The sequence below is a fragment of the Corvus brachyrhynchos genome, unplaced genomic scaffold (genome assembly GCF_000691975.1).
Source record: "Corvus brachyrhynchos isolate BGI_N302 unplaced genomic scaffold, ASM69197v1 scaffold467, whole genome shotgun sequence".
NCBI lineage: Eukaryota > Metazoa > Chordata > Aves > Passeriformes > Corvidae > Corvus > Corvus brachyrhynchos.
In genome coordinates this window covers 238,817-249,131 of record NW_008239309.1, presented here as the reverse complement: position 1 = coordinate 249,131, position 10,315 = coordinate 238,817, and the positions used below count along the sequence as shown (strand labels likewise).

At 37.5% G+C, this 10,315-nt stretch overlaps 1 long non-coding RNA gene across 1 annotated transcript; it reads left to right on the top strand.

Annotated features, from left to right (window-relative positions):
• Positions 1-2,302: 2,302 nt before the first annotated feature.
• Positions 2,303-7,577, top strand: LOC108448283. Its single transcript, XR_001864127.1, has 3 exons — positions 2,303-2,503; positions 5,578-5,628; positions 7,466-7,577. It is a non-coding gene; the product is annotated as an uncharacterized LOC108448283 (long non-coding RNA).
• Positions 7,578-10,315: the final 2,738 nt, after the last annotated feature.

Here is a 10,315-nt window from a genome sequence, read left to right as displayed (position 1 = left end):
GGACAAAGAGCACAGATAACAGAGGGTCCAGGGATTAAGTATGGGGAGGAGAAGGGTCGGAGGAAAGGCCAGGAACCAATGGAGTTAGGACTTTGGGGAGGAGCTTAGGCGGGGCCAGGGTACATAAACCAGTGGAAGAACACAAAGGGAGGAAATAGGGTACAAGTCCAATGGGGTGTTGAGGAGAGGCGAACATTCTGAAACTGGGACTAAATAGGGAAAAAGGGGTGGAGGACCAACGGGCCAGCTATCGAAGAATAATCTACATAACAAAACAGAGGCCTATGGGAAGTCACCCTAACCATGAGGCTTTTCTATACTGTCACCTGCCAACCAGCATACCTCTGCTGTTCTAGGGCTTTGTGGCTCCTTGGTCATCTCTGTGGTGGCCTTGACCACTGCAACAATGTAGACTGTGGAAAATGCGTGGAAGCTTGAGAATGCATTTCTTACTTCCCATACAAGCTGATATGAGCTGATGGCCGCTTTTACTTGTTGCAATGAACAGCACTCAGTTAATGTTTCCCATCTCTTTAGATGTCAACTTACTTTACCACCATTTGTTCACAGTTTTCTTTCCTCTATAACACATGAATTTTTTGGAGAATACTAAAGTCACTGCAACAGCATAAACACAGGCCTTATTATGAATAACAAGTGGAGGAAATTGGGATGAAGTTTTATTACTTTATATTTGGCTAACAAAACACAAAGTAGACTTTTTTTTCTTCCAGACCTGTTGTAGGTCTCTGAGATTACTTGCATGACTAATATAATAGTATACAGTTACACAACGAAAGCAAATATGTAGAGGCTAGACAGGATTTTATCTCCAAACTCGGGGCTGCCTAGTTTACTTATGAACATAGATCAATACGTTTGTGTTGGCTAATGGAACTAAGTCCAGCTGGTGGCTGGTCACTTGTGGCGTTCCCAAGGTCTCAGTGCTGGTACCAGTCCTTTTTAACAACTATATCAATGATATGGATGTGGGGATCAAGTGCACGCTCAATCAATTCATAGGTGACACCAAGCTGGGTGGGAGTGCTGATCTGCTGGAGAGCAGGAGGGCTCTGCAGAGGGATCTGGACAGGCTGGACCATGGGCTGAGGCCGATGGTGTGAGGTTCAACAAGGCCCAGTGCCAGGTCCTGCTCTTGGATCACAACACCCGCAGGCAGCTCCTCAGGCTGGGGCAGAGTGGCTGCAAAGCTGCCCACAGGAAAAGGACCTGGGGGTGCTGGTGACAGCAGCTGAACATGAGCCAGGGTGTGCCCAGGTGGCCAAGAAGTCCAATGGCATCCTGGCCTGGATCAGCAACAGTGTGGCCAGCAGGACCAGGGCAGGGATTGTCCCCCTGTACTTGGCACTGGTGAGGCCACACCTCAAATCCTGTGTCCAGTTTTGGGACTCCCAATGGTAAGTTTTGGGATCCTGACTTGGGGATCTTGGTTTGTGTAGTCTTGAGAAGAGGAAGGTCGGGGGGAACCTCATCACTCTCTACAGCTACCTAAAAGAGGTTGTAGCAAGGTGAGGGTCAGTCTCTGCCACCAAGTCTGAAGTGAAAGGCTGAGAAGAAATGGCCCTAAGTTGCATTAGGGGAGGTTCAGATTAGATATTAGAAAAAAAATTCACTGAAAGAGTGCTTAGGCACTGGAATAAGTTGCATAGGAAGGTGGTAGAGTCACCATCTCTGGAAGTGTTCAAAAGGTGTCTGGTTGTGGCACTTGGGGATACGGTTTAGGGGTGATTGTAATGGTGCTGGGTTGGTGGTTGGACTAGATGATATTGAAGGTCTCTTCCAACCTTAAGGATTCTGTGATTTTGTTTAATGGAAAACTCCAGAGCAGCCTGGGTCTAGTAGGGGCCATTTTAATTTGGCTGAGTTTTAGTGATGATGTGGAATTTTAGTGAAGACAGTGCAAAAAGAGGTGACGCAAACCAAACAATATGGCACTGTTGATTTATAAGGTAGACCAAGTGGGTAGAAGGTGATGTCAGGGAGACTGTCTCATTCACATTCACACACTGGCACATATCATCAACTTAGACCTTCCCCAATTCCCACTCTGACTAGGTGGTACAACTGAGCTTCAGGGAATGTGGCCCTCCCTCAGACCAGTCTTAGCTTGGGCAACAGCTTAGCTTCTGTGTGTTACCATTCCTCTCTCTGGATATACTTCTCCTGTGTGGTGTTGGACACCTGCACACTTTCTACCACTGTTAGTTTTATAGCCAGGTGTTGCCAGAGATCACCATAAAGATGGTCCCTGATGATTTTTCTGCATACCTTTGCAGATACTTCACCTGTTGGTTGTTGCTGATTACACTCTATCCCTGCTTGCTGGGGCTTGTTATACTCATTTCTTCTCACGTCATATTTGGCTGGAAACGAGGCCATGGAACTCCCTTGTCGTAAGAGAAAGACAAAAGGAGCTCATAAGAAACGAGCATTCAACACCATGAAGTCATACTCATACCACACATTTGATGGATGTGTAAAGGTCAGTTCCAGAACCCCAGTCCTCACATCCCTGCTTCAGATATCTCTACAGCAAATTTCATGCTACATGGATGAAAGATGAACGTGCTGTCTTTCATTCTGTTTCATAAATAGCATCATTTTTCTTAGAATTGTGCAAAAAATGCAGTGATTTCAGGAAGTCTGTCCATAGCACATCATACACATCAGTAGTCTTGCCTGTGATATATTGTCACTGTAGCAGAAAATGCATAATGAACATTACTCTTAAGATTTTCTTTCTGCTGTCTTCATTAAGCAAACATTGTATCTCACTTTGCTGTTGGTTCTGTAAGTGGGCTGATTTGTTCCCTTAATATTAATTGATTCTTTGAAATAATTCGCAATAAATTTGATTCCTTGAGAAAATATCAGGACAATTTTCTCCTTTAGAATACTCTCCAGTGAACTCTACAGAAGAATGAACTCATCTCCGATAGAAATACCATTCTCTATGACCCATAAATACATCATGGATCTAACTACTGTTTATATTATTACTCTTTATCCCTTCCACAATGATCATACAAACATACTATCTATTCTTTTTACCATTACAACTGTGAGACCTTTTTTCCTATCTGTAGGAAGCCTAAAATGCATCTTTAAGAGCTGAATGCTAATTCTCCAAATAGTGAATTGCAGTAAGACACCTAACTCTTCAGGTGTAAGCTCATCCTCTCTAATGTCCCAGTAGCAGCTTGTTATCATATGAGAAGTAATAAGAAAAAGATGCTATGCAAAGTTTTAGATATTTCTATGGCTTGTGCAAGTTGGCGTAATGAATACTTATGAGGCATTTTTCCTCAGATCCCCCATTACAACACATATATGTACTTAACACACACAAAAAAAGTTATTTACAGCTTATATCAGCAGGAGGGTCTGCATCACTTGTTAGTTCATCCTTTGATATTTGACTTGAATGAACATTTTAGTTGTATACTGCAACAGGTCTGCTCAAACACAGTGTTCTCTGAATTTGTTGTGCAGGGGGACACAATAATTTATTTGATCATCAGATTTTTTTTTTAGTTCTTACCTAAATATTTTTGGAATACTGAGAAGTCTTTTGAGGAAGACAAATAGGAACTGACAGGTGCAATATACAAAAGATATGTAAGAATTATCACTATTTAAAATTTTTGATCAGTTTTTAATGGTCTAGTGTTATGCACTACCTTGTGGCTAGTTTTTTATTTTTGACAGCTTTTTGTTGTAGTCTGCCATTGTCCCTTGTAGCACAGAATCCTATGGTGACAAGATTTGTTGTAATATGTCATGGGATGAAACAAGGCTCTGGAGTCTGTTTTTCTCTTTTGTCCCCAGTTTAGACTGCTACACCAGCAGCCGTAATGAATAGTGTGTCAGAGATGCTTCTTCCTTAAATTTAGTCTCTAGTGGATAATTGTCAATAGACCATCCTGAATGTAATTACACAGAAAAATCACTGTGAGTACATAGCTTGCCTGTTCCTTATGACAAAAAGCATTTCAGTAGTGGCAACCCGGCCCCCCCACTCCCCCCAACTTTCTAAAAACATAAAGCATTTATATTCTGTGATATTGTATTCTGGCTTCTGTCTCAGAAGGTAAATTGCATTTAATCCACTGCGAACAAAGAGCACTTGGAAAAGCTATCCGTGTCTTTTCATTGCTCTCTTTTAATGGATGTTCCTTTCTACCATTTTTCTTAGTTATACTTAATCAATCATGTATGTTTTTCAACTTTATCTAGAACAGAGAGAAAAGCTGACTGATCAGTAGAACTTCTTAAATAGGGTTTTAAAGATTCCTTGTAAAGCTGTCTGACTCTTTCACTAAGGTGTTAATTTTCTGGTTTTGCTTTTCGTGGAAATGTTTCTGTGTATTTTCCATTACTGCTTCATCAAATATGCATTTTTGTTAACTTCTTTAATGATGAAATGCAATTGGGATAATGAATGTGTTTATTCTTCCACTACCTCAAGTCTATGCAACGGCAGAATTGTTTTCCTGTTACAGGTACTTCATCTAGCAAGTATTTTATTGTATCCTCTTTCTTTGGATATTCTTCCATAAGGAAATGGATTGCAATTAGATAGTATCATTCAAAAAAGGAATGCATTTTTAACACCGTACAGAAAGGTCGTATCATCTTCATTAGGTTTGCGGCCTGGCCTTTTTCCTTTATATTCTTAGTTTTGTTTATGGTATGAATTTTCATATACTTGTAACTGTATTTTAAAACTATGCTTCAAGCATGCAACAAATGAAGGTTTAGATGACTTATGGAACTTGAATATGTTTTTAAGTACCAGATAATCAGAATCCCTCTTTCAAGGGCAATTGTGTTTTATGAGGCATCTCCTTTAATTCATATCGATAAGGAAATACCAGTGCTAACTTTGTAAGTATCACATATAATTGTGAGGATTTCAGATAACAGTGATGGTAACAATAAGAAGAAATGGTCTCTCAGATTCTTCATAGATAGGACAGGTCACTGTTGTCAGGACTCATGCTGATATTGGATCCTATTACAGGGCTAAGGTGGAAGAAAGTTTTTGAAAGTACAGGTCAGACAACTGATGAGAGTATCAGTCTATCTGACAAAATGCCTTTGACTCACAGACAGGAGACCTTCTATGTTAGGTCTGTCTGATTCTTCTTCATGTAACCACGGATGGATTTAGGTGGGGGGAAAGAGATTCTGGAAGCAGCCAGGGAAGCTGCCAAAAATGTAATTAAGATCCAAATTACTGATCTATGGGGCTTTTTTCTCTTTATCTATGGGATTTTTTTGTGGTTTTGTTCTGGTTTTGTTTTTGTTTTGCATAGGCATTTTTTATTTTTTGGAGGAAATACAGTGGAAATAGGTTTCCAGAGATGAAAGGACCAGGATGTCTATTCAAATACAGCTTTTTGCATTAGCTTATTTGGGGAATCAAGGTGATTAATCACTAGAGTAGTTAAAGAATTTCTGAGCTATGTGGCTGGTCTGAGCTGATCAACTATAGAACATACTTAAAACAACTGTTTTCAAACTCATGTGTGGTTTGTCTTTTTGCCATGACAGCATCTTCAGAGATCCACAAGCAAATTAACCTTGACTGGGTAACTATATAAGGTCCGTTGAAAAAAAAGAAGACTTATGACATGGTTCTATAATCTAGGCGTTCTAGCTTGCATTTTTGATCAGAAAAGGAATAAATATGAACAATCTCTGCAATGGGGAGATGTTCCCCACAGATCTTCAGCTTCAGAGATTTACAACTGACTGTCATTGTAGGGTTTTATTCTGCTCATGTGTAGGAAGATAGGTCTGATTCATGGAAGCCTAATTGTGTGGGAAGAAAAATGCAAGAATCTTCAAGGCTTCCTCTCTCATCTTTCCAAAGAACGCATCTCTAAATGGCAGTCATATCTGATGCTCAGAAGTGATTTTGCTCTGAAAAGGCGAACCACAGATTGCCATGATGAAGAGCTGTGAGATAGGGCAAAAATTGAATAGCATAAACACACCAAGAAACATATCAATGAAGGAAGTTAAGTTTTGCTGTAGTGTTACTGTTACAACCTGAGAAACCCAGTGTAATTACTTTGCTTTTATTCTAAATATTATAGATATAAAAAATTACAAAATTTGCCTAGAACTGACAGTATCAAGAAAGTAAAACTTTGCCTTTTCAACTCTTGCCTCTTAATGTAATAAGCAGGTTTTCATTTTGGTTTCATGTGCTAGCAATATAACCTATAGCAATACCTTGCAAGTTTCCATATTTGGTTTTCTAACTCTTCAAAGAATATCAGTGAGATTATCCCTGAGCTAAAATTAAAAATAAATTGTTTTTCTTCACTTAAGACAATGATGGAATTATCTCACTGAAAATGACAGCTCTGTAGGTTATGAAGCAATGAAAAGAATCTAATATTTTTAGTATCTTTTAAATCAATTCTACTCCCCTTTTGCATGCTGCATATTCATATAAATTTAATATGAATGAGATACTAATTTCGCATATTTTCCTAGAAGCTAATGATAGCTTTGTCTTGCTCATGTTTTTGTGACTGATCCTGAGTTTTTTAAATTACTTTCCCCTATAATTTTCAAAATGTCAAAATAAACCCCAGCAAAACAGTAATTTTTAAATCTGTTTGATTCTTTAAATATGGTCCTAAACAGTAGTTTGTAATGAAGCTGTGGCCATCGGAGACAAGACCTGGAGATAAGTTTTATTATGGATTTCATGTTGAACCATCGCTCTAAACAGTATGTGCTGGACTTATGACACCCGTTGGCCTCCTAAATGACATACTGTGATGATGAACTCTTTAACAGCTCTTGCATTTGCATACTGGGTGAAAGGAACTGGTGATACATACCCCTGTAGAAGGGATGTGGTACATTTATATTACACTGAACTGTCTGAAACAGGGAACAGGATGTGTTGCTACGGATACAAGAAAGAGCAGAACTGTGCAGTCACTGCTGTGCTGGAAAATTACCTTTATCATTGTAAAAGGAAGACAAGAATAATTAATTTTGTTACACAGTTTCAGGTGGCCATCCAGCTATTCACTGAGAAAGATACTGGTTTGAAATTTTTTATATTAAAGTCTTTGTGCTGACTAACCTTCTAGATGGGAAGCCAGAAAAGATGCAAAATTGCCTCAAGTCTGAAACAACATAATTTAAAAAATACAATTTTGATTACTTAGTATTAATAATTACAATAAATCTTACAAAGAATATTTTCTGCCCTCAAAAAGCAGCTTTTCCAGTTCAGTTGTTGCATTTTGAAAAGCTGGAGATTTCAGCATCTGAAAAATTCCGGTAACTCCAGTTAATCTATTCTGGTTCTCCTCTCCAGTAAAAGAAATCATAAGTTAAATCATATCAATGAGTATGTTTACCACGACTAACATTTTACATTTTTACCTTTTTTTTTTTAACATATGGACAGTCTGAATCAAATTGGATTCAACAGTGATGGAAGAAGAAATGACTGTACAATAACATTTACAAAATCTATGAAGATGCAGGCAACTGAGTGTCTCCACTGTTTAAGCAGGCTTGAAAAATGAGTATAAATGACTTCCACTTCCTTCTGGTTGATCCTGTGACTTAAAAGAAGACCAGAAACCAACAAAAAAAATAACCGAAAAAAACAAAAAACAAAAAACAAACAAACAAACAAAAAAAAAAAACAAAAGAACAAAAAAACCAAAACCAACCAAACAAAAAAAACCAAAAAAACCCAAACAAAGAACAACAACAAAAAAACCTTCTCACAGTCAAAATAAGTTTATAGCCCTATCTGACCATGTTAGTAAAGGAATAAACAATCATTGGTGTGTACATTCTGTTCTATCAGATGTAGATCTCAGGCAGGAGATAATTGCCTTACATTAAGTTATTCATTTTGCCATTTGAACTTGAAATATTGTTTTATGGCCTCTGCTATGGCTCATACTATCTGGTGCTTGTCATATTTTAATTTATATTCTAGCACCAACAGAACACAGACACTAACCATACATCAGGCAAGCTAAACCAAAAGAATAGAAATGAGGAATCCTGGAACATAAGCCTCAAAGGGAAAATGGAGAGAAATCTTCCTAGGTCATTTCAGTACCACAAATGCTTTTCATTAATTCTACCACAGGGAAAGAAAATGCTTCCTGACAATTGGCACAGCCATGTTTTCTTCCTACATATTCTGCTTTTAAATCTCTGCTGCTCCCAGATAGGTGATCACACTACTGTCCTTGTTTACCAAATCAGTTGTAAGACCTTGCACTTTACAAGCCGATCACTGTTTTGAATGAAATGTTTGCCTCTGCTATTCCTCATTTGTATCTATTGCCGTGATTACTTAGTAGTGTTTGTGAGAGACGGTGAAGACTTTGCCTATTAAGAGCAAGAAAGGTAGTGTTTCTCTAGCAAACAGACCTTAAATAATTGGACTGTGAACAGCTTTTTTTCCAGTACTGTGCACATAGAAGGGGTCAGCTTAGTGGTCAACTCTGAATTTTGCTTTTAAATAAATGTTAGACCTTTCATGATTCAGTATTTTCCAGGAAATCTGCCAAGTCTGAGGTTAAAACTCCCATTACAAGCTACTTTTCTTGTTGCTATACAACTAGTTAAAGTGGAGCTGACTTTTACTAGGTTTGGAAAGGAAATAACCCAGTTTTTAAAAATGTCACTGAGCTGAAATATTTCTTGGGCTTCTAATATTCTCTTTTATATAAATTCTAGAAGTGTTTCAGGATCTAAGGAAATCATTATAACCAATTAATGCTATTATTTTGTTTCGAAGACTGCAAGGCAATCACAATGTTAAAACTGAAAGCCATGAGTATATTAGTCTTGCAAAGGTAATAATTTAAATGCTTTTGACTAAGTGTGACTGCCGCTTGCACATGCCAGCATGTTTTATATTTTGAAAGTAGAGGGATGCAAGTGAGGGAAGAAAATATTCAGAAAGAGACAAAATTAAAGTTAAGAAAAGGTTGGAGTCTTCTGTTCTCAAAGCAATGATTAATGTTTCCAATGTGTTTTGGTGGGCTGTTTATTTTTTATACACTTGCTTATTTTGTAATTCTCACCTTTTTGTTTGTTCTTGTGTTTTTATTCTTTTCTTATGTTTTGGGACACTTTCAAGGGATTCAGACATTTGACAACAAAATTATACTGATACCCTATGTTTCTACAGGTATAGTTTATCCATTTCAGACATGCAGGGAAAATCTAAATGGTTTTTCTGTCTGTATAATGGAGATTGATAATAACTATTTTGACTTACACAAGTTAATGTAGCAAAATTTTAGGTTACAATTGTTTGTGATTTGTTTATTTGTTTGATTTGCATATATACAAAATTAATTTATTATGGACTGGAGTTTTAATCAGTTTTATAGGCTAGTCCTAATTTTATCAAGCTGTGTGTCCCAGTTTCAAAGCCATTTTAGAATACTCCAACCTAACCATTTTTAAAATTACAAATTCCTCTTTTCAACAGGGATATCTATTTTTGTAGCATAAGAGGAAGGGTAAAGGGATAAAGACATTATGTAAGATGGAGATTCAAGAGCTCTTCAGTAACCTGGGAGTGTCTTTTAGAATGAATACAGGAAAAAGCACCCCTCGAAAATTCTGTCCTAACAGAATTTGAAGCTGTACAAGTTTAAAACAGAACATTCAGAATGCAAGATGACTCTGTTTTCTCAGCCTCTCTAGAGTGTGTTCACTGGGCTTCTAAAACCAAAATTATTAGATTAAAAGAAATGGTTCTGTAAATACACAGGATATTGGTTAAGGGCACAGACTTCTGCTGTTTGCTTCAAATCTACTTTTCTTCACATGGGTTAATGCAATTTTGGAGAAGGTATATTGCCAACATAAAAACCTATTAAATAAAGACCTTAATGGATGAACGTCTGTCTTAGTCTGGCTGTGATTTTGCCCTAGCTCTTTTTCCCAAGTTGTGAAGAATAGTGCAGCATTCATGTTGAGGTAAGCTAATCTTATTCCACATGCTGTAGCTCTTATTTGTTTTCAGCTGCATTGGCTATCAATTTTTTCAGGAATTAATATGGAAATATTGTCAATATATCAGATTCACCAGTGTCTTTTCCCCATGGTGAATGTCGAGTATCAGCATATTAGTACATCGTGCTAATTTGAGTCATGTCTTCTAAGTGTTCCCTGGTTTCATTTTCACAGTAAATCCTTTGAATATATATCATTGCATTTCTCTCCACTAGAAGGAAAGGACAGTAAAAGGATACTTTGTTTCTAAAAGCTTATC